At 35.5% G+C, this 18,740-nt stretch overlaps 1 long non-coding RNA gene across 7 annotated transcripts; it reads left to right on the forward strand.

Moving 5' to 3' along the window:
- Window positions 1-13,417: 13,417 nt before the first annotated feature.
- On the forward strand, window positions 13,418-17,529 carry LOC146935417 (uncharacterized). Of its 7 annotated transcripts, none has more exons than XR_015030230.1 (9): window positions 13,418-13,791; window positions 14,319-14,370; window positions 14,623-14,676; window positions 14,771-14,822; window positions 15,283-15,396; window positions 15,594-15,679; window positions 16,302-16,430; window positions 16,544-16,637; window positions 17,246-17,529. It is a non-coding gene; the product is annotated as an uncharacterized LOC146935417 (long non-coding RNA). The 7 variants fall into 7 exon arrangements; XR_015030234.1 differs by lacking the exon at window positions 13,418-13,791 and adding an exon at window positions 14,069-14,102 and having other exon boundaries at window positions 15,283-15,411; XR_015030233.1 differs by lacking the exon at window positions 13,418-13,791 and adding an exon at window positions 14,069-14,102 and having other exon boundaries at window positions 15,590-15,679.
- Window positions 17,530-18,740: the final 1,211 nt, after the last annotated feature.

The following is an 18,740-nucleotide window of genomic DNA, read 5'->3' on the forward strand; positions in this document are numbered from 1 at the left end:
TTAAATGAAATTTTTAAGTTGGGAAAACGGGGTGTTACATCATCAGTCAAGCATGCATCCTCCCCCAACGAGAACCACCCTTCCTCAACAATTTTAAAATCAAAAATTACACCATCCACCATAATCTTAGCATCTATATTTTTGAAATCCAACGAAGGAGTAGAAATAAGAACACGCGCATAATCGAAACGGATTTTTTCAAATGTTGAGTCGTCAACTTTCAGCAGCCTGCCACAGTCATATACACATAATTTAAAGAAATCCAGATTTCAGGCTTGTAACGGTACACCATAAATTCTCACCCAAGCTCCTCTTTCTCGGACCACAACATCCTTATTCCACTTGACTGGTTTGGTAAGAAAATTGTCAAAGAATTCTGCTGCTTCAGAAATAATAAAATTGACGTCGCTATCGTCTTCTGTTTGCAAAAGAACTTTGTCGGCCCCCATTGGAATAATATCTAAAGTTTCAAAGCCCGCATCAAAAATACGTCGTTGGAACACGGGAATAGCTTCATCATTCAGCACCGTAGCTAACATGCTTCTTCTTGCCCATGCAACATCAAGTTCAGATGAGGAATATTTTGGAATGAAATCTTTCTCAATATTCGTTGCCTCCACCACAACCGCTTTCGCACTATCTGATTCCACATGCCTTCCTTTCTGTCGACCTGAATGTTCTTTTCGAGCAATCAGACCAGCCTTACCTTCCTTCAATAACACTCCCTCGTTCCCCTTCATTCCCCTACATTCCCCTTCCTTCACAACGACACCATTGATTACACCCTCATCTACCTTCCCCTTCCCCGCATCTCTTTTTTCGCCCTCTGATTTTTTAACTCCATCTTTGAATTTTCCTCCCTCTCCCCGCTCCCTGCCATCTCCCCTATTATTACCAGACCTATCAAAAGTCGCTACTTTAGCCACCACTTTCCAATCACCAAACCATACGTTATTTAAAGCCTTCAAAAGTTTCTCAACATCTTTCACTTTGCCATAACGCACAAAGCCAAATGCACCGCCATTAACATTCCGCTTACGTGCCAAATAAACATCCTCCATGATGCCACACACCTCAAACCCTTGTCTCAATGCAACATATGATATATCATGCGGAATATTTGTAAAATAGAAAGAAACAACGTTCTGATTTACCTTTACTGACTGTGCCGGTTCCTGGTTTCTCAAAACTGAATGATGCTGCTGTTTGGAAGGCTGTTCGTGAACTGCTTCTGTTAGGTCAATCACATCCTTTCCCCGTTTGCTGGAATGTGAACGTCGTCGTTCCAGAATGTGCCCGTCCTCATACCGCAAGCCATTCGTGCCCTAACCCTATCTGGTCGTAAATACCTCACTGTAACCCTACCATCATTTGACAATTCTTGGTAGCCAAAGTCACTGTCTTCTTCTGAATCATACCATTCTGCAAAATCAAACCTGCCCCTAACCCTAGACCGCCCTTGCCGTCGAACCCTTGACCCTCGATGCCGTTGATCATCCCTAAGTCTGTCCCGATGTCCATCCACCTGTTCCTGCGCTTTCCTCTTTTGCGATCTCACGTCGGACCATTCTCCCCTATTCCCCCCTTTTGTGGCACCCTGCTTGGCCCCCTTCCCCCCTGTAGTACCTTACTTCCGGTGAAGGTGAATACCGACGTGGTTGTCCTCGGCGGGATCGAGAATAACCACCACGCTCTCTCACCATACCACTCTCTCTCTCTCTCCTCGGCGGGACCTTTTAAGTTTAGTCGTTACTTAATTTTAATAGCTCTTTTAGTCCCTAATTTTTTTTCTACACGGGGTATTAGTCCTACTCAATTCAAATTTGTTTAATTTATGCTTAAACTCTTAAATTTTTGAACAAATTTTTGCAGACATGTTTAAAACATTACTAAAAGTTCCTCCACAAAAAATTATCGTAAAATTTGATTTCTACTTCCAGATTTTGTTACTTTTTATCATTAACTTTTGTCTTTTTAATTTTAACTTTTGTCTTTTTAATAAATTTATATTTAATTCGTTTCATGTTAGAAAATTCTAAATTTTAGTAAATGACTTTCATAGTGTTCTAAATCTATCTCAATAAAATCGTTCAAAAATTTAAGAGTTTAAGGATAATTAAACAAATTTTGTTTTAGCAGGGACTAAAATTATAAGTAATTATTTTTTATAGGGACTAAAAAAGCTATTAAAATTAAGTAAGGATTAAACTTAGAAGTTTCCAATTTTATAGGGACGAAAAACATATTTAACCCTGAATTTAATACAAAATAAATAAAGTAATGAAAGCATAAGGGTGCATTCAAAACTTTGTAATTAAAAGCAGATCACAACAGATATTCTTTTTTAAGGAAAAATCATCTGATTGTACTCTCATTAATAGAAATCAAATTTTTTAATGAATTACATAGAAATCTTTTTTTTTAGGGATACATAGAAATCATTTTTTTTTCAAGGAAGCTAATACAGTACTCCATTTTTTTTAAAAGTTCATGATGAATTTATTTATATAAATAAATGTTAAATATCTTTTTTGCCCCTTTAATTATATTAACTTTTATTTTTACTCTTAAAAAAAAAATTAAAACTTTTGTCATACTAAATTTATAGTTATTAATTATCTTTTTTTGTGGTGCCTAAGGTTCAAACCCCAGACCTTTCATATAACAGCTTGTATATCACAAGGAACATAATTTTTTTGTCAGTCATTTATATAGGGAGGGGAACACTTGTTAAGATGGTTTACCTAATCTAGGATTAGATCTTTCTTCACATGCTTGGTTCCCCTCCATCCCTGATTGTATTAGCACTGACTTTGTTAGGAAAAGACTTGGTCTTCCTAATTTTATGTTCATTTTTTCATGAAAAGGTGTAGATCTAGGTGTCAGACACACACCCACACACACACACATAGTGGCAGAGACATGAATTATATCGAGCCTGGGCAAAATTTTGATTGCAAATTCACATGTGACATAATATATAAATAGTCATAGATCGAAATAAAAGAGGCTCGTTATTTTGTCGATAAAAGTACAATTTGAAATAAGAGAGATGAAACATAACCTGTCAATAGTGTGCTAAATAAAATTAGGAGGTAAATGCCCTTTCCGAGATTTCTTTGTGGTGAATGTTCGAATATTATGCCCTGTTGTAGAAGTGATTTTAAGTTTGTTTAGGTATTAAGTGATAGTAAGTTGTAACTTGATATTATGTCATTTTCTCTAATAAGATATTATCAATAGTGATTCAAATTTTATTACCATAAATTAAATGAGCAATTGAGTATATATAAATTTTAATTTATGTGATTATTGAGTATTGTTTTGGGTGAATGGTATAATAGTTCATAGCTAGGGAAATTATTCTAGTTAAGTCACTTCAATAATTTATTCTAAAAATAGTAATCAATTTTAAATTCCAAAGATATTGATTATAATATTTTATTATATCAATTAAACTAATTTTAGTTGTAATTTTATTAATTATTAATTTTTAGAATTTATAGTAGAATAGAAAATATAAAAAATAAAATGAAACAATGATAAGTTTTTGTGAAGCTACAATCGTTGGTAGATGTCCATAATATTTTTAAAATGGTCTCCTTAGAATTACATATGTGTTGTCCGCAGGTAAAGGTGGAAAACATACAGTGACAACCATTTGACATTGACAGATGGATTTAGCTACGGAAATTTACCCTATGGGGACGGATTTTGGCTGTCACTACAAATTAAATTTCTTGTAGCGATACAAGGAAAGTATGGTAAATCCGCCCATATATATATATATATATATATATATATATATATATATATATATAGAGAGAGAGAGAGAGAGAGAGAGAGAGAGAGAGAGAGAGAGACCATTTCAAATGAGAGGGTGAGAGGATCAAATAGTGGCCAATGGATTAAAATCAAAGGCTGTGATTAATTTTTTATTTTTTTTTAAAAAGATCATGCACGACATCGCTACCCTTTTGTCCCTTTCCTGCTTCGTTTCTGCAACTCCTCTTCCTCTCAGTTCATTGCTTCGTGTTCCATAATTTTATTGCACTATTTTTTGATAATTTGCATGTTCTTTACACAACCCATCCATCACTGATTTTAATATCATTCTTGTATCCATCACTGATTTTAACTGATCCTAATTCCTAATACTTCACTCCCTTCCTTGTGCAACTTGAAGTCATTGAAAATAAAAATGTACCTACCTTCATCTATACCTAAAGGAATGGTGGACTTTTTGATTTAAAACTCACCCTCGGCAAAGGTTGACATCAAGTTATTATAAGGTGAAAGGTGCATTCACCATCTTTTTAAAGGTAGATTGTTTGATTTGGTAATTTTATTTTTGCATCCTTATCGGTTTCTATTTCCCACGATGTCTCTGGTTTTAATAACTTGCTTTCAGTGGATAAATTACATAACCGTTATTTAGAAACAAATATGTGTGTACAATGTATGCATGTTGATTTGTGCATCTTGAATCACATGTACAACTTGTTTGAATTAACTTTTAACTCATAGAATATTCATAATTAATATAAACTTTCGTTTTTAACTTGTGAAAAAAGCTTGATTGTACATCATCAATCTTTTAAGATGAAAGCTTAATCCTTTTGCTTCTCTATGCCCTTTTTTCTTTATACATCATGATGATTGTTCTGTTTGTTTGTGTAAATTGAATTTGGCTTCATGTGATATAATAAGATTGGTCTAGAAAGCCTTATATGGTAGCCAAATATTAGAAGAACTAATAAAAGATAGGAGGTGAAGGACTCATACCTATATGTTGAGGAAACAGAGAAACAATAATTTGCATAATAGTAAATTGGTAATGAATTTGATTTTCCATGCGTGTGCCTGCATGCTCGTGTAAACATCTTGAGGCACATGTAAGAGTAGTTACAACTTTGAGATAAACTCTACCTCCTAATTTGTAAAACCATTGTTTTTAATTCAACTTTTGTTATAAAAATAGTTTAGAAATTAGAACTTATATGATAACTTGATAAGGGTTTATGCTATAAGTGCATAATTAAGTTGTATATCCAAACATATGGTTGGAAAGACATGACCGAAGAAACAAATTGTTATTTTGCATATTAGATAGGGGGAAGATATAATAATTGATAAAGAGTATGTATAATTGATCAAGATATGATTGAAAAAATAAATATCTACAGTTTTATTTAGCTTGTTAGTTGCAAGTTTTGATGAATTATTGTTTAGTTGAACAGTTATACTAAATATTTCAGGGTGCATTTCCGGTGAATGTTGCTGGAGTTGTCTTTTAGACTACGAGGCTGTGATCAAACACACCTTGAATTCGGTCACTTACGAGGGTTAAGCACATATATTGCATGGACAGAACAATTTGATCCTGATGATCACTCATCCATTAAAATTTAAGAACGTTATCATGACACCTCATATTATTGGCGTTGCAGAACATTCCTATAGATCCATGGTTAAGGTTGATGAAAATTTAAGCAAAATTACTGTGAAATCTGATAATTTTCTTCCATGTGGTTCCTCAACTTCATGCTGGGCTTCCTTTGACAAGGATTGAGATATTGCTAAATGTTCATTAACTTCTGAACTTTTTTGATACACTTTTAACATTATATATAAAGTTAAGATTAGACAATGGTTTTGTAATGACACCGATACGTAATTTCATTTAGTTAATTCATTTCCAGTTTTGATGTGTCAATGTCGTGTCTAAAGTTTGGACTGCGTCTATGTCGGTACCTCGTATATTGTAGTGAACCGCTTGTTCTTTAGTAGTTGTTTGTGAAAACCAAATAAAAGGAATGGTGTAAAACCAAATTTGGCAACATTAAATAGGTTTTCCTTCAAGGCTCCGATGTTTCCCCAACTTTTCTCTTCCACAAATAAAATATCATCCACAAATTGTAAATGCGACACCTAAACGGAAACAGATCCGCTGTCGCATATGCATTCTATAAGGAACAAAAAAGACGAAAGAGGATCGTCTTGGTGCAACCCCCATCATCATCTTAAATTCATTAGTAGGGCTCCCATTAACTAAAACAGAATCAGTGGTTGACCGCACACATTCCATAATCCACTTACATCCCATACAAGAAAATTCTATTTATAGCATGACCGATTCCAAATACTCCCAAACAAAATCATAAGCCATTTTTAAATCAACTTTAAACAAAATGATAGTACCGAACGATTTTCTCATATGTAGAAAATATTTAAAAAATTAGTTACTAATCTGATTCTGTTTTTATATTTTCATTATAAAAAAAACATTTTTTTTAAATTAGATTTATAAAACAACTTTTCAAAAGAGTAGCAACAAAAAAAAACAACTTTTAATCCTTTTAAAAAACTTTTAAAAACCAAAATTGATTTAAATTGACCTTGTATTTTGGTGAAGGAAGAAAACCCAAATGACCAGTTTATCTCTTATCGTAGAATTTTGAACGAGAACAGATCATTAGCGTTAGAAAGTACTCCATTACCTAGAATTGCTAACAATATATATAATCAGAGAGAATAACAAAAAGACGGCTAGGGTTTGATAGAATACAAATAGCTTCACATTACAAAAGGTTACTAGAGAATATATATAAAACCTAATGGACTCTAAACCAACATACCCAATACCATAGCTCATTACTTTATTATCTAGCAAGAATGACATTAGGGAGGGAGGACTACGACCCAAATAACGCTGTTTCTTCTCAACAACTCACAATGGAAACATCTGCCACTAAGAGGAAGCAACCAACATCACTCACCCAAACCCTAAAATCACTCTCACTTCACCAGCGGTCGCTTCCAACACTTCCGTTCGATATTGTTGCAAAAATTTTGTGCATGCTTCCGGTAAAGTTACTCATGCAAGTCCAACGTCTTTGCAAGTCCTTTAATTCTATAATCTCTGATCCCAAATTCGCTAAGAAGCACCTTCGCTTGTCAACCAAGCGCCGCCATCTCAAGGTGGGCTCTACCAACTTCTTAGTTAAATTACTTCTCTTTGATTCCCCAATCCAATCTGTTTTTTCAACTTCTAGGGTTACACAAATACAAATCAGTCACTCTATTCCCCATCTCTCTTTGGACATGTGCTCTTCCGCTCTTCCGATGACATTTTGTGCTTAACCAGCTTGGATCTTTCTGCTATTTTGTGGAACACTTCCATTAGAAAATTCAGCATATTGATAAATATATGGTTCTTGCCATTAATTTCTATTGTAACGAAAAAAATGTAATTTAGTTTATGTTTATACTTTAGGTACTAATCATTGGAGGAGGATCCAAGCCTTCCAATATTCTGACCCCATTCTTGGACCACGAGTATTTGTGAGTGATATTATGAATTGGTTGGCAACATATAATCGTGTCATCGTTTGTCTTGATTTGGAGAATGAGACATATTGAACGCTTTTGAAGCCTGATTTGGAGAATGATCACTGGACTCTAGGGATGTTGAAGGATTGTTTGTGCATCTTTGCTAGTAGTCATATGTTTTTGGATGTTTGGCTTATGAATGAATATGGAAATAAAGAGTCTTGGACCAAATTGTATGGTTTTCTTACATTGGAGATCTGACTTTGCATGCATATACCAATGTTTTATATATTTCTAAGGATGACGAAATGCTGGTGGATTTTAATGAGAAGGGATTTAACAGTTATTGGTATAGGCATTAAATTAGTAAATAGGACTCCTCAACATGAATTATATGATCGAAGTCAACTAACAGAATCCTCGATAGAACAACTTCTATATAAATAAAATAAAGATGCATGTTACCACTTAAGATCAATAGTACTTAAACATAAATATGATCAAATAAATAACTATATCTATCATACCAGATACCCGGAGTTGACATCTTTCTTAGTCAATTATTTCTCGTAAGTGAGCTGAAATTTCTTTTCGACATGATGAAACGTTAAGATTTATGTTGAAATTGGGACACCATGAAATACATATTTAGGAACCATTTATTTCTGGATCTCAAATTTCATTGGACGATCGAATGAAGGAGGATCCACCACACAACCCAACCTAATGATGATGTTGTTGCAAATTCGATGAAAAACTTACACCAATAACAACTTGATGTGTGGAGCAAGGGATAATTAAGCAACCAAAATCAAAGTGTGTGGAACAGTTATAATCACAAGCCAAAAAGTAGAAAACAACAGCGAGAGAAAAGGAAGAGAGAACACAAAGAAATTTGTTGACCCATTTCGGTCCAAATTGACCTAGTCTGGGGGAGAGAGCAGCCCTCCGTTCCACTATATGATGAGTAACGTTACAAAGAGATTTCAATGGGTTACAAGAATAAGTCTCCCGCCTAATTCTACCCAAAACCCAGCCTCTTCCCGTAACCAAGAGACTCAATCCTAATAGTGTTTCCCAAGGTGAATCAACCCTCAAAACCTAGTGTTTGTTCCGAAGAGACAAACTCTATACAAACCCTAGTTTTGTTGTTGCCTTTCTAAACCCTTGTTTCAGCCCCCTCTATCTCATGGTTTACTCTGATACAAAGCCTATATTTATAGTAAAAGAATCTCTCATAAATTGGAACAAAATCTGGCCCCAAAAATACGTTTTATTTTTTTGAATCTGCGCAAAATCGTACTCCGATTTTGCCAGATCGGGCTCCGATTTTTTACGAATGGAAGTGCCAATTCTGGTCCCAAAAATCGGACTCCGATTTCTCCAAATCGGGCTCCGATTTGACAGCTTCAGCAAACTTCAATTTCTCTAATTTTGAGTCACTTTCACAACAATCTCCACCTTGACTCCAAATTAGTGATGATGCCAAACCATCAACCACCATGCTGCTCTTTCCCTTGTTCCCACTACACCAAGTAGCTCCACAAGTTTGCACCCTAACCCCTTCAGCCATCGGAATGTCTTCCGCCTTCTCGAAGGTACTTGCAGTCCAACTACGCTAGGAATTTTAGGTAGCTCCACAAGCCTTTACCTCAACCTCTTCAGCCATCGGAACGTCTTCCGTCTTCTCGAAGAGTCCTTGCAGTCCAACTACACTAGGAGTTTTAGGTAGTTCCACAAGCATTCACCATGACATCTTCAACACAGGACATCTCCCGCTTCCTTGAAGATCACCTTGCTCCATGATGGCCTTTGACTCCATCATCTTGAATGAGTAGAGTTGTTGCTTTAGGAATTGCCGATGAGCCAAAGACTTTGTCATATACAAAGATTCCAACTTTGCCCACATCGATGCCGCGGTTGGTTCCTTTGCTACTTCTCTCAAAACTTTATCTCCGAGGCACAAGACAATGGCACTCCTGGCCTTGTCCACCATCTCGGTCTTCTCCGCTCGTGACATGGTGACCGGTAACGAACCTTCACCCTTCAAAGCTTTCTCACACTTCTGCTGTATTAAGACCGCTTCCATCTTTACCTTCCATAACCCAAAATCGTTATCGCCGGTAAACTTCTCAATATCCCACTTCGAACCCATGGTACTTGATTATCCTTTGACCCTTGCCCCACGGTGGGCGCCAATTGTTGCAAATTCGATGAAAAACTCACACCAATAACAACTTGATGTGTGGAGCAAGGGATAATTAAGCAACCAAAATCAAAGTGTATGGAACAGTTATAATCACAAGCCAAAAGTAGAAAACAACAGCGAGAGAAAAGGAAGAGAGAACACAAAGAAATTTGTTGACCCAGTTCGGTCCAAATTGACCTAGTCTGGGGGAGAGAGCAGCCCTCCGTTCCACTATATGATGAGTAACGTTACAAAGAGATTTCAATGGGTTACAAGAATAAGTCTCCCGCCTAATTCTACCCAAAACCCAGCCACTTCCCGTAACCAAGAGACTCAATCCTAATAGTGTTTCCCAAGGTGAATCAACCCTCAAAACCTAGTGTTTGTTCCGAAGAGATAAACTCTATACAAACCCTAGTTTTGTTGTTGCCTTTCTAAACCCTTGTTTCAGCCCCCTCTATCTCAAGGTTTACTCTGATACAAAGCCTATATTTATAGTAAAAGAATCTCTCATAAATTGGAACAAAATCTGGCCCCAAAAATACGTTTTATTTTTCTGAATCTGCGCAAAATCGTACTCCGATTTTGCCAGATCGGGCTCCGATTTTTTACGAATGGAAGTGCCAATTCTGGTCCCAAAAATCGGACTCCGATTTCTCCAAATCGGGCTCCGATTTGACAGCTTCAGCAAACTTCAATTTCTCCAATTTTGAGTCACTTTCACAACAGATGTTTATCCCAAACTGCCCTAAACCCGTAAAACACCATCATCACCCATCCACCCCAAAGGATGTTATACAAATCACATATCGCATTGAATTTTGTAGTTAAAAACACGCATCCATTGATCTTCTCCTCCAAAACCTTGAACTGGTTGTTGTTGCCAACGTAAGAAAATGTCCAATTTGCTCACCAAAATCATAAGCAAACATCTTTGGCAACATAAAAACACCCTGTAAAGAATAAGCAATACATTATACATTCAATGCTAGGATTTTCTCTGCCAAAAGAAAACTGAAAATTAAATATGCATACTCACTTCATTGGAATGAAACTCAACACAAATAGTCTTGTATTGAAGTCGTATTTCTTTAACAATCTTGTCCATGTCAGGGATTGGATTTCTATCCAAAGTAGGTGTCAAGAAATATACAACAAACACATTGGTAAACGGCATAAATCAAGAAAAAGTTATGAAAAGAATAATACAAAATGTAAAGAATACCTTTCAAGCAATGCAATGCAAGCAAGCTTTCAAACTCATGAAAATCCATGTTTTTTATAAGCACGTGTGATGTTAGTTTGTTATGGTCATAATGAAAGGATGAGGGCAAATAAATATACTCCATACGTGTCTATAAGAGCCAAAAGACTTATGTTGGAACACTAGTTAATTCTAGTGAGAAAATTGGAAAGAAAGAAAACACTATGAGAAACTAGTGTGTGGGTACGTATGTGACTTAAAAATGTCCCGCATTGGAGAGTCACCCCAACTAGTAAGTGTTTATATAAGGGTGGGGTGACCTCCAAGGGTGTGCCCTTGGGGTACCCATTTTTGTGAATGGGTGAACGCTTACAAAGTATATATATCGCACGCGCGACGCCGCCGTCCGGGCCGGGCTTGGGCTTGGGTCGTGGGTTAAAAAAATTGATATATATTTTTTTTTGTCACTTGAAAACGTTAAATTAATTAATTAATTAATTTTTCATTATACGAAAGCGTATTAAGCAGACTTAATCCCCAAGTCACGCGTTTGATTAAGGATTAAGCAGACTTAATCCCCAAGTCACGCGGTTTTTTGTTACGAACTCTACCTATAAAAGGAGAGCTCTCCCCACTCATTCTTCACACCAAAATCTCACAGTTGATGCTTCCTGTGCGATTTTCTCTCTTCTCCCTTCGATTTTAATAAATCGTTCTTCTTCTTCTACTACTTTCTGTCCCATCGGTTTTGATTAGAGCGGTTACGTACCGTATCGAGTGGCTTCGATCGAACGATTGAACCATACTTTGAGGTGTAATTCTCGAGCGACTATATACTGTGCAGTATATACTCGTAACAGTGATCTGGGCTGTTTTATCCTGGAGACGGCATGGTTGATAGTCTACCTTGCACAAACTAGGGTAGTGCCGCGAAACGTCTTAAAGAAAACGACCTGGTCGTGACTCGCCCAATAATTTCGTTCGGTATAATTTTTAAATCGAAAAACAACAATTTTAAGACGTTTCTGAAACCATGAATACCAACAACGAAATTAGTGTCTCTGGAACAGCTGTCGACTTCAACAAACCGTTTAAGTTTCACGGTAGTAACTTCAAGCGTTGGCAAACAAAGATGATGTTTTTTCTAACTACGAAAAAGGTTGCCCACGTCTTGAAGGATAACATACCTGTGATACCATCGATGTCGGTTCCTATGGAAACGGCTAGTAACGGTAAGACAGCAGTGGCTACAGATGCTTCTATATCTGCAGCAAATGCTGAGTTGGAGAGGCTTACTGCCGAACATGCTGAAAACGTGAAACAGGTTGAAAAGGATATACTCCTCTAGAAAGAAGAGGATTACCTGTGCAAGAATTACATATTGAACTATCTTGCGGATCATCTATATGATCTGCATCTGATTCATAAGACAGCTAAGGATGTTTGGGATGCTCTTCAGAACAAATATATATAACACTGAAGAGGCTGGCTCAAAGAAATTTGTTGTGAGCCGGTACCTAAACTATAAGATGAACGACGAGAAATCTGTCGAAGAACAATCTCAGGAGCTTCAGAATATTGCTCATGAGATTTTTGTTGAAGGAATTCAATTACCTGAGCAGTTTCAGATTGCTGTGATAATTGATAAACTTCCCCCTGCTTGGAAGGACTTCAAGAATGCCCTTAGGCACAAGACTAAGGAGTTTTCTCTTGAAAGTCTGATTACTCGACTTCGTATTGAAGAAGAGGCAAGAAAACAAGAAATAAATGAAGAGGTGTTTGCTGTCTCGAACAACAACACTAAAAAGAAATTTGTGGGTGCTGTTCTGAAGCCTGCTGGCAAACAATTTAAGAATCAGAACCGTCCTGCAAATAAGAATTCCAATCGGAATAAGAATGGGAACCCGCACAAGGTCCCAAGAGCTCAACCATCAAAGAATGACCCTGCTCAACTGTTTAATTGCTACAATTGCGGACAACCAGGTCATATGGCACGAAAGTGTAGAAACCCATCCACTAGACCAGCTCAAACTCAGGCTCACTTGACAACAAATGAGGAGCAGCCGTATATGGCAATGATAACTGAAATCAACATGGTGGGTGGATCTGATGGTTGGTGGATAGACATTGGTGCATCTCGCCATGTCTGTTATGAACGTGCTATGTTTAAGACATACACTGCTGCTGAAGATCAGAAGGTGCTGTTGGGAGATTCTCACACCACTGAAGTTGCTGGAACCGGAGATGTGGAGCTGAAATTCACCTCCGGGAAGACTTTCATATTGAAGGATGTGATGCACACTCCTAGAATTAGGAAGAATTTAGTTTCTGGTTTTTTATTGAATAAGGCTGGTTTTGAACAAATCATAGCATGTGACATGTACTCTATTACTAAGGATGGGGTTTTTGTTGGGAAAGGGTATGCTACTGATGATATGTTTAAGTTGAATCTTATGAATAAAATTTCTCCTTCTGCTTATATGTTGTGTCACTACAAGAAATTTGCCATATAGCAACGGACACCTTTAGCAACCGCAAAACAAAGCGTTGCAATAGATAGAATATAGCAACCGAAATTCCTATAACCGTTGGTATAGGGAAGGAGAGAAAAGGCACCATATCGGTTTTCACGAAATTTTTCAGATGCCTCCAAAACGAAAGTTAAGCGCTCAATTCTTTAGCCTCTTCTTAGTTTATTATTTTTTCACCTATTTCTTTCTCTCACAAAACAAAACTCCTCACACAAAAAGTAGAACAAAAACTTCACAAACCCTACACCCATCCTTCGTTAGAATTCAGTTTTCAGAAGTAGTACGTAAAACAATCTTTCTCAGAATCAATCAATCGCTCAATCGTAAAACCCAGTTCTTCAATCCCTCAATCTTTCTAGTACCTTCAATCGATCCATTGTAAACCTTATCTTTCCCTGAAATCAATTCAATCTCTCAATCAAAACCCCCAAATTATGTTTCTTGAATTGATTGTTGCTCACAGCCCCAAAACCTATTTCTAGAACCTTCAATCGATTTCCCCAAAACTCAAATTATGTTCCACAAGATATTATAAGGTAAATTCGTTCATCTCCCTATATGTTCAAAATGTGATAAGAGTTTTCATCTTGCTTTCCATCTCTTTTTTCATGAATTGATTCTATATTGTTATTTATGTTATTTTGGTTATCGAATTTTGGTAGTAATTATGCCATGAATTAAGATTCTAATTAGTTATTTCAATTTTGTACATGCACTGCTGCTGATTTCTTCAACCCACAAGGTGTTTGTAAAATTGTCTGAATGAAGGTGTATGATTTATAATATTTGTTGCGTTTTTCCTCTTATCTACATGTTTTTCAAGTTTGAAGCTTATGTACTTTTTCAGGTGAGGTTCATTTGTATTTTGTTTTCTTTCTTTGCAGTTTTTTTTATTGTAGATGATCATATCATAGGTTTGTATCTTTTTTTATGGTGTTTTTTCGTTTTACAATTAATTGTTTTATGCTTGATTGATATCACTTTACAGTGATATGGATGATTTTATATGTGGTTGTAAAATTGCATCCTTCATTTTTCTGATTTATTTTCATATTTTCTGCAGGTAGTGAAATTATTGGAGTGGGCTGTGTTCTCAAGGTTCTGTTCATGTCCAGGTGAAGTTCTACTGTCGTTTGGTTTCTTTTTTACACTTCGTTGATGTGTAGGTAGTTTTATAGCCGCATATGCCAATTTGAAATTAATTTATACAATATGAAATGACAAGTTTAAGTTGCTATCCCACAAAGCCCTTGAATATTTGTATGAGTAATTGCTTTGAGATCATAACCATTAGGTTGTGTAGTCGTTAGCCTCAAATTTGATATTCATACTCTGGTTTCACTTTCCCAATGATTATGATGTTGCAGTCTGAAGATTGCATTAGGATATTGCAAGTCAATGGACATAAACATGCAGCAAAGGTGATATTTATGAATTTAGATGTGGTTGTAAAATGCCTGGCTTTGGCTATCCTATCCTTCATTTTCCTGATTTCTTTACATATCGTTTTTGCAGGTTGCAAGATTATATTAAAGGGTTGTGTTATGAGGGCTACTTAGATATCCAGGTCAGCTTCTATTATTTTTTGGTTTATTTCGTTGCATTTTGTTTCTTTGTAGATGATCTTAGGCGTGCCTCTTTATTTTGTTGCATTTTGTTTCTTCAAAATAAAAAACACTTCTTGCTGTTTGGTGTCGTTGTAACCAAACCAATTTACTCTCACTTCTTTGTTGGATTCAACCATTCATATTGGTTTCAGAAATCTATCTAAATTTGTTCACTAACTTGGCTTTAGCTCATCCAATTTACTTTCAATTTTTAAAATTTACATATGGTAGGTGTTTTTTGTCACTCTTCTGGTGATGCCTAAGAAAAATATTGAGAATAATGATAGAGTTAGAGTGTTGGGACTCTGTTTGACTCTCTTGGGACTTTGAGTTTGTTGTATATGACTGTTGTGCTATCTTATAAAGTTATCTTATATTCTAACATTTTCCATGTTTGTTGATAATTTCTTGACCATTCAGCTCTGTTGTCAAAAGCGTCCGCACTGACAGCTATAGCGGAAAAATCAGGACCACCGCACCAGGCGGCATTGGCGCGTGTCAGAAGTGCAAGCGGTCAAAGAAGACCAATCAATAGTAAAACACTAACTTGTACTAGTTTTATACAATTGTTATTAGCGATTTTCGATTTTGCTATCTCTTTTATTTCATACTATGAATATGAATGAATAATTCATGAAAATTTGAGTAATGTTTAAGGTATTTTAGTATTTAATTTTGAATAGTATGGTATTTAGTAATTTACTAGTGATCTGTTTTTTAATCCGAGTTAGGTGGCTTTCATCAAAATCAATTGCTCCTGCTGATTTGAAGTCACTATTTGAGGAAAAGTTTATTTCACAGCAATCTCAAACTTCAGGTCTATTCTTTTTGCATTTATTGTTCTGACTGCCATTTTTAATAAGGTTGTTCATTGTGGCTTGCATTTACTGTTCTGACTTATATGGTTTTTATTCCAATTTTGGCAAATTTATTAGGCTGTAAAATCATAGGGATGTATGTGTATGAATATCTGTATGGTTGTATTGGTAAAAGCATTCCAACTGCATGCTTAGCTTAGGCTATTTTGAGGAACTGCAATATTGACATGAGTTCAGCATCTTATCAATCAATTATGCTATAATTTTTGGCAATAGATCAATCTAGAATATGAAATGGTACTTTAGCTAGTCTCTTAGAGTTATTGGTCTTCTCAATCTCACAAATTGTTATATTTGGTTGTGTTGTATGTATAGAAAGATATATTCTAATTGATATTGAATCGTATATGGAAGAGATATCAAAGGTGTCAATGTGAAGACATGATAAATATTTTTTTGGTTCTTTTGTTTACACAATTAGACATCACTCGACACCAACCGACATGAAATTATGTTTTTTTATTTCTTTGAAGAAATTATTTCCAATTTGTCTGGCAGATTGCACTACCATGCATGTTGTTGAAAAAACAGAGTAACTGAATTGATTAATTTAATTTGCAGCTATTGGTTTAGGTTCTGTAAGCATTTTTAGCAGCGTCCTGTGGATACAACAATGTCCATGTCCTTTGTTTTATACAACGATGTCCATGTCCTATGTCTTCCAAGGCACTTTCAAAAAGTTCCAAAGAGGTATTCAAAATGCAAATTGGTTTATGAATGTTGTTAAATGAGTCATTAGCAAGAATGAAAATATGTGTTGCAGACAACTTGTTTAATTCTTCTTTTTTGATTACAAGATGCAGTTTGAAAGTTCCTGGAAGAATAAAACCACCAAGTTTCAAGTACTACATGTGAATGTTTACAAAGAGAAAGCCACTTCTCTTCAGACCTTGCAAGGTACTTCCTATACCATTATCATCTTAGGGACTAATTAGCATTAATTTTTTGTGCTAGTTGAACTTTTAATACAGAAGTTACTGGTAGTATGATGACAACCACTGCAATATGTATTTGTAATTACTATGAAATTAGGTGCTAAGGATACAATAGACCAAGTTATTTTTCCTAGTTCTCTTTTTAGATTTTTAATATTTTTGTAATTTGGAGATTTTGGTTTGTCATTTTGATTGTGATTTGTTGTGCTGAGTTAATATTTATATTAAAATATAACCGAGATGATAACAGGAAAAATGCTACTTTTACATGGCATTGGCGTTTTTTTTTTGATGAGATTTCTTTTAGGATCGAGTGTATTTTCTCCCTGTTGTGTTTTGTTATTGTAGAATGTAGGCTTTGTGTGGTGTGTGTTTCCTGTTGGGTGTTGTGTAAACCAAAGGATCCTGACTGTGTTCTACAAGAAAGAGAACATTAAGACTTATCTCCTTATATGATAATCTGCTATTTTTCTGTTTGATAACCACATCTCCATTAAGAATTATAATTCTTGTTCAGCCTGATTAAAATACTTGCAATTGATATGTCTGAAATTGTAATTATTCTTGCAGGCTTGCTACTAGCGTGAAAGAGATTAAAGAGACTGCTAAATTTCAAAAGAATAAGAATGATTCAAGGATTGTGTTGATAACCTTCTCCTTTCTAGTTTCTTAAGAGGAGATGATTAAATCATTAATAGAAATCGAAGCTTAAGTCATCAATAGTTTGTAATTAAGTTAATTCTACAAGGATAAGAGCTTGGTACCATGTAGCTTTGTTGGTTTGTAAGATGTTATTTCACATGTTTGTAAGACTTGTTAATTTGAGAATATAATGAAATTGAAATTTTATCTTATTTTGCTTTAAATATTGTGTAGTGCATATAAAAAACAGTGTTAAACTTTTCTTCTTAAAAAAATATTTAATTTAGATTAAAATGTTATCTGTGAAAAAAAAAAGTAGACCTATAGCAACAGACAGTTTGGTCTTCTACCAACGGATATCTGGTGGCTAAAGCTAAAAAATCAGGTGTAAAAAGTCGTTGCTATAGCTCAAATATTTTTCCAACGCCCAATTCTTCCGTTGGTATAAGCTATTGTGACTGCATTTTGCCGTTGGTAAAAGCTAAGTATCCTAGACGGCAGCAAGTGCCGTTGGTATAGGTTTTATGACCTATACCAACGGCGTTTTGAACCTTTACCAACGGTTTTTGCTGTTGCTAAATGGCAAATTTCTTGTAGTGTGTGATTTTAATATTTGGCATGCACGACTCTGTCACGTTAATAAACGAATCATTTCTAATATGAGCAATCTCGGTTTAATTCCTAAGTTATCTTTGAATGAATTTGAAAAATGTCAGTTTTGTAGTCAAGCAAAAATAACAAAAGGATCTCATAAATCTGTAATAAGAGAAACCGAACCATTTGAATTAGTACATTCCGATATATGCGAACTTGATGGTAACTTGACTAGAAACGGGCAAAGATACTTTATAACTTTTATCGATGATTTCTCTTATTACACTTATGTGTATTTAATGAAAAATAAAAGTGATGCGCTTGATATGTTTAAAATTTTTGTCAAAGAAATTGAAACTCAATTCAATAAAAGAATCAAGCGTTATCGTAGTGACAGAGGCACTGAATATTTATCACACACATCCAATGAGTATTATAAAGAGCACAAAATCATTCATGAAACAACTGCACCTTACTCTCCTGAGATGAACGGTAAAGCGGAAAGAAAAAATAGAACCTTTACCGAATTAGTAGTTGCCATCATGCTTAATTCTGGTGCAGCGCCTCATTGGTGGGGGGAAATCTTATTGACTGCTAGCTACGTGCTAAATAGAGTACCTAAAACTAAGAACAAAATTTCTCCTTATGAAATTTTGAAGAAAAGACAACCCAATTTGTCTTACATTCGAACATGGGGCTGTCTAGCCTATGTAAGGATTCCTAATCCCAAGAGAGTCAAACTAGCAAGTAGAGCCTATGAATGTGTATTCATTGGGTATGCCTTGAACAGTAAAGTATATAGGTTTTCTGACCTAAAGGCTAAGGTGAT

Source organism: Medicago sativa, chromosome 3 (assembly GCF_051527215.1).
Source record: "Medicago sativa cultivar Bolivia chromosome 3, Bolivia_mono, whole genome shotgun sequence".
NCBI lineage: Eukaryota > Viridiplantae > Streptophyta > Magnoliopsida > Fabales > Fabaceae > Medicago > Medicago sativa.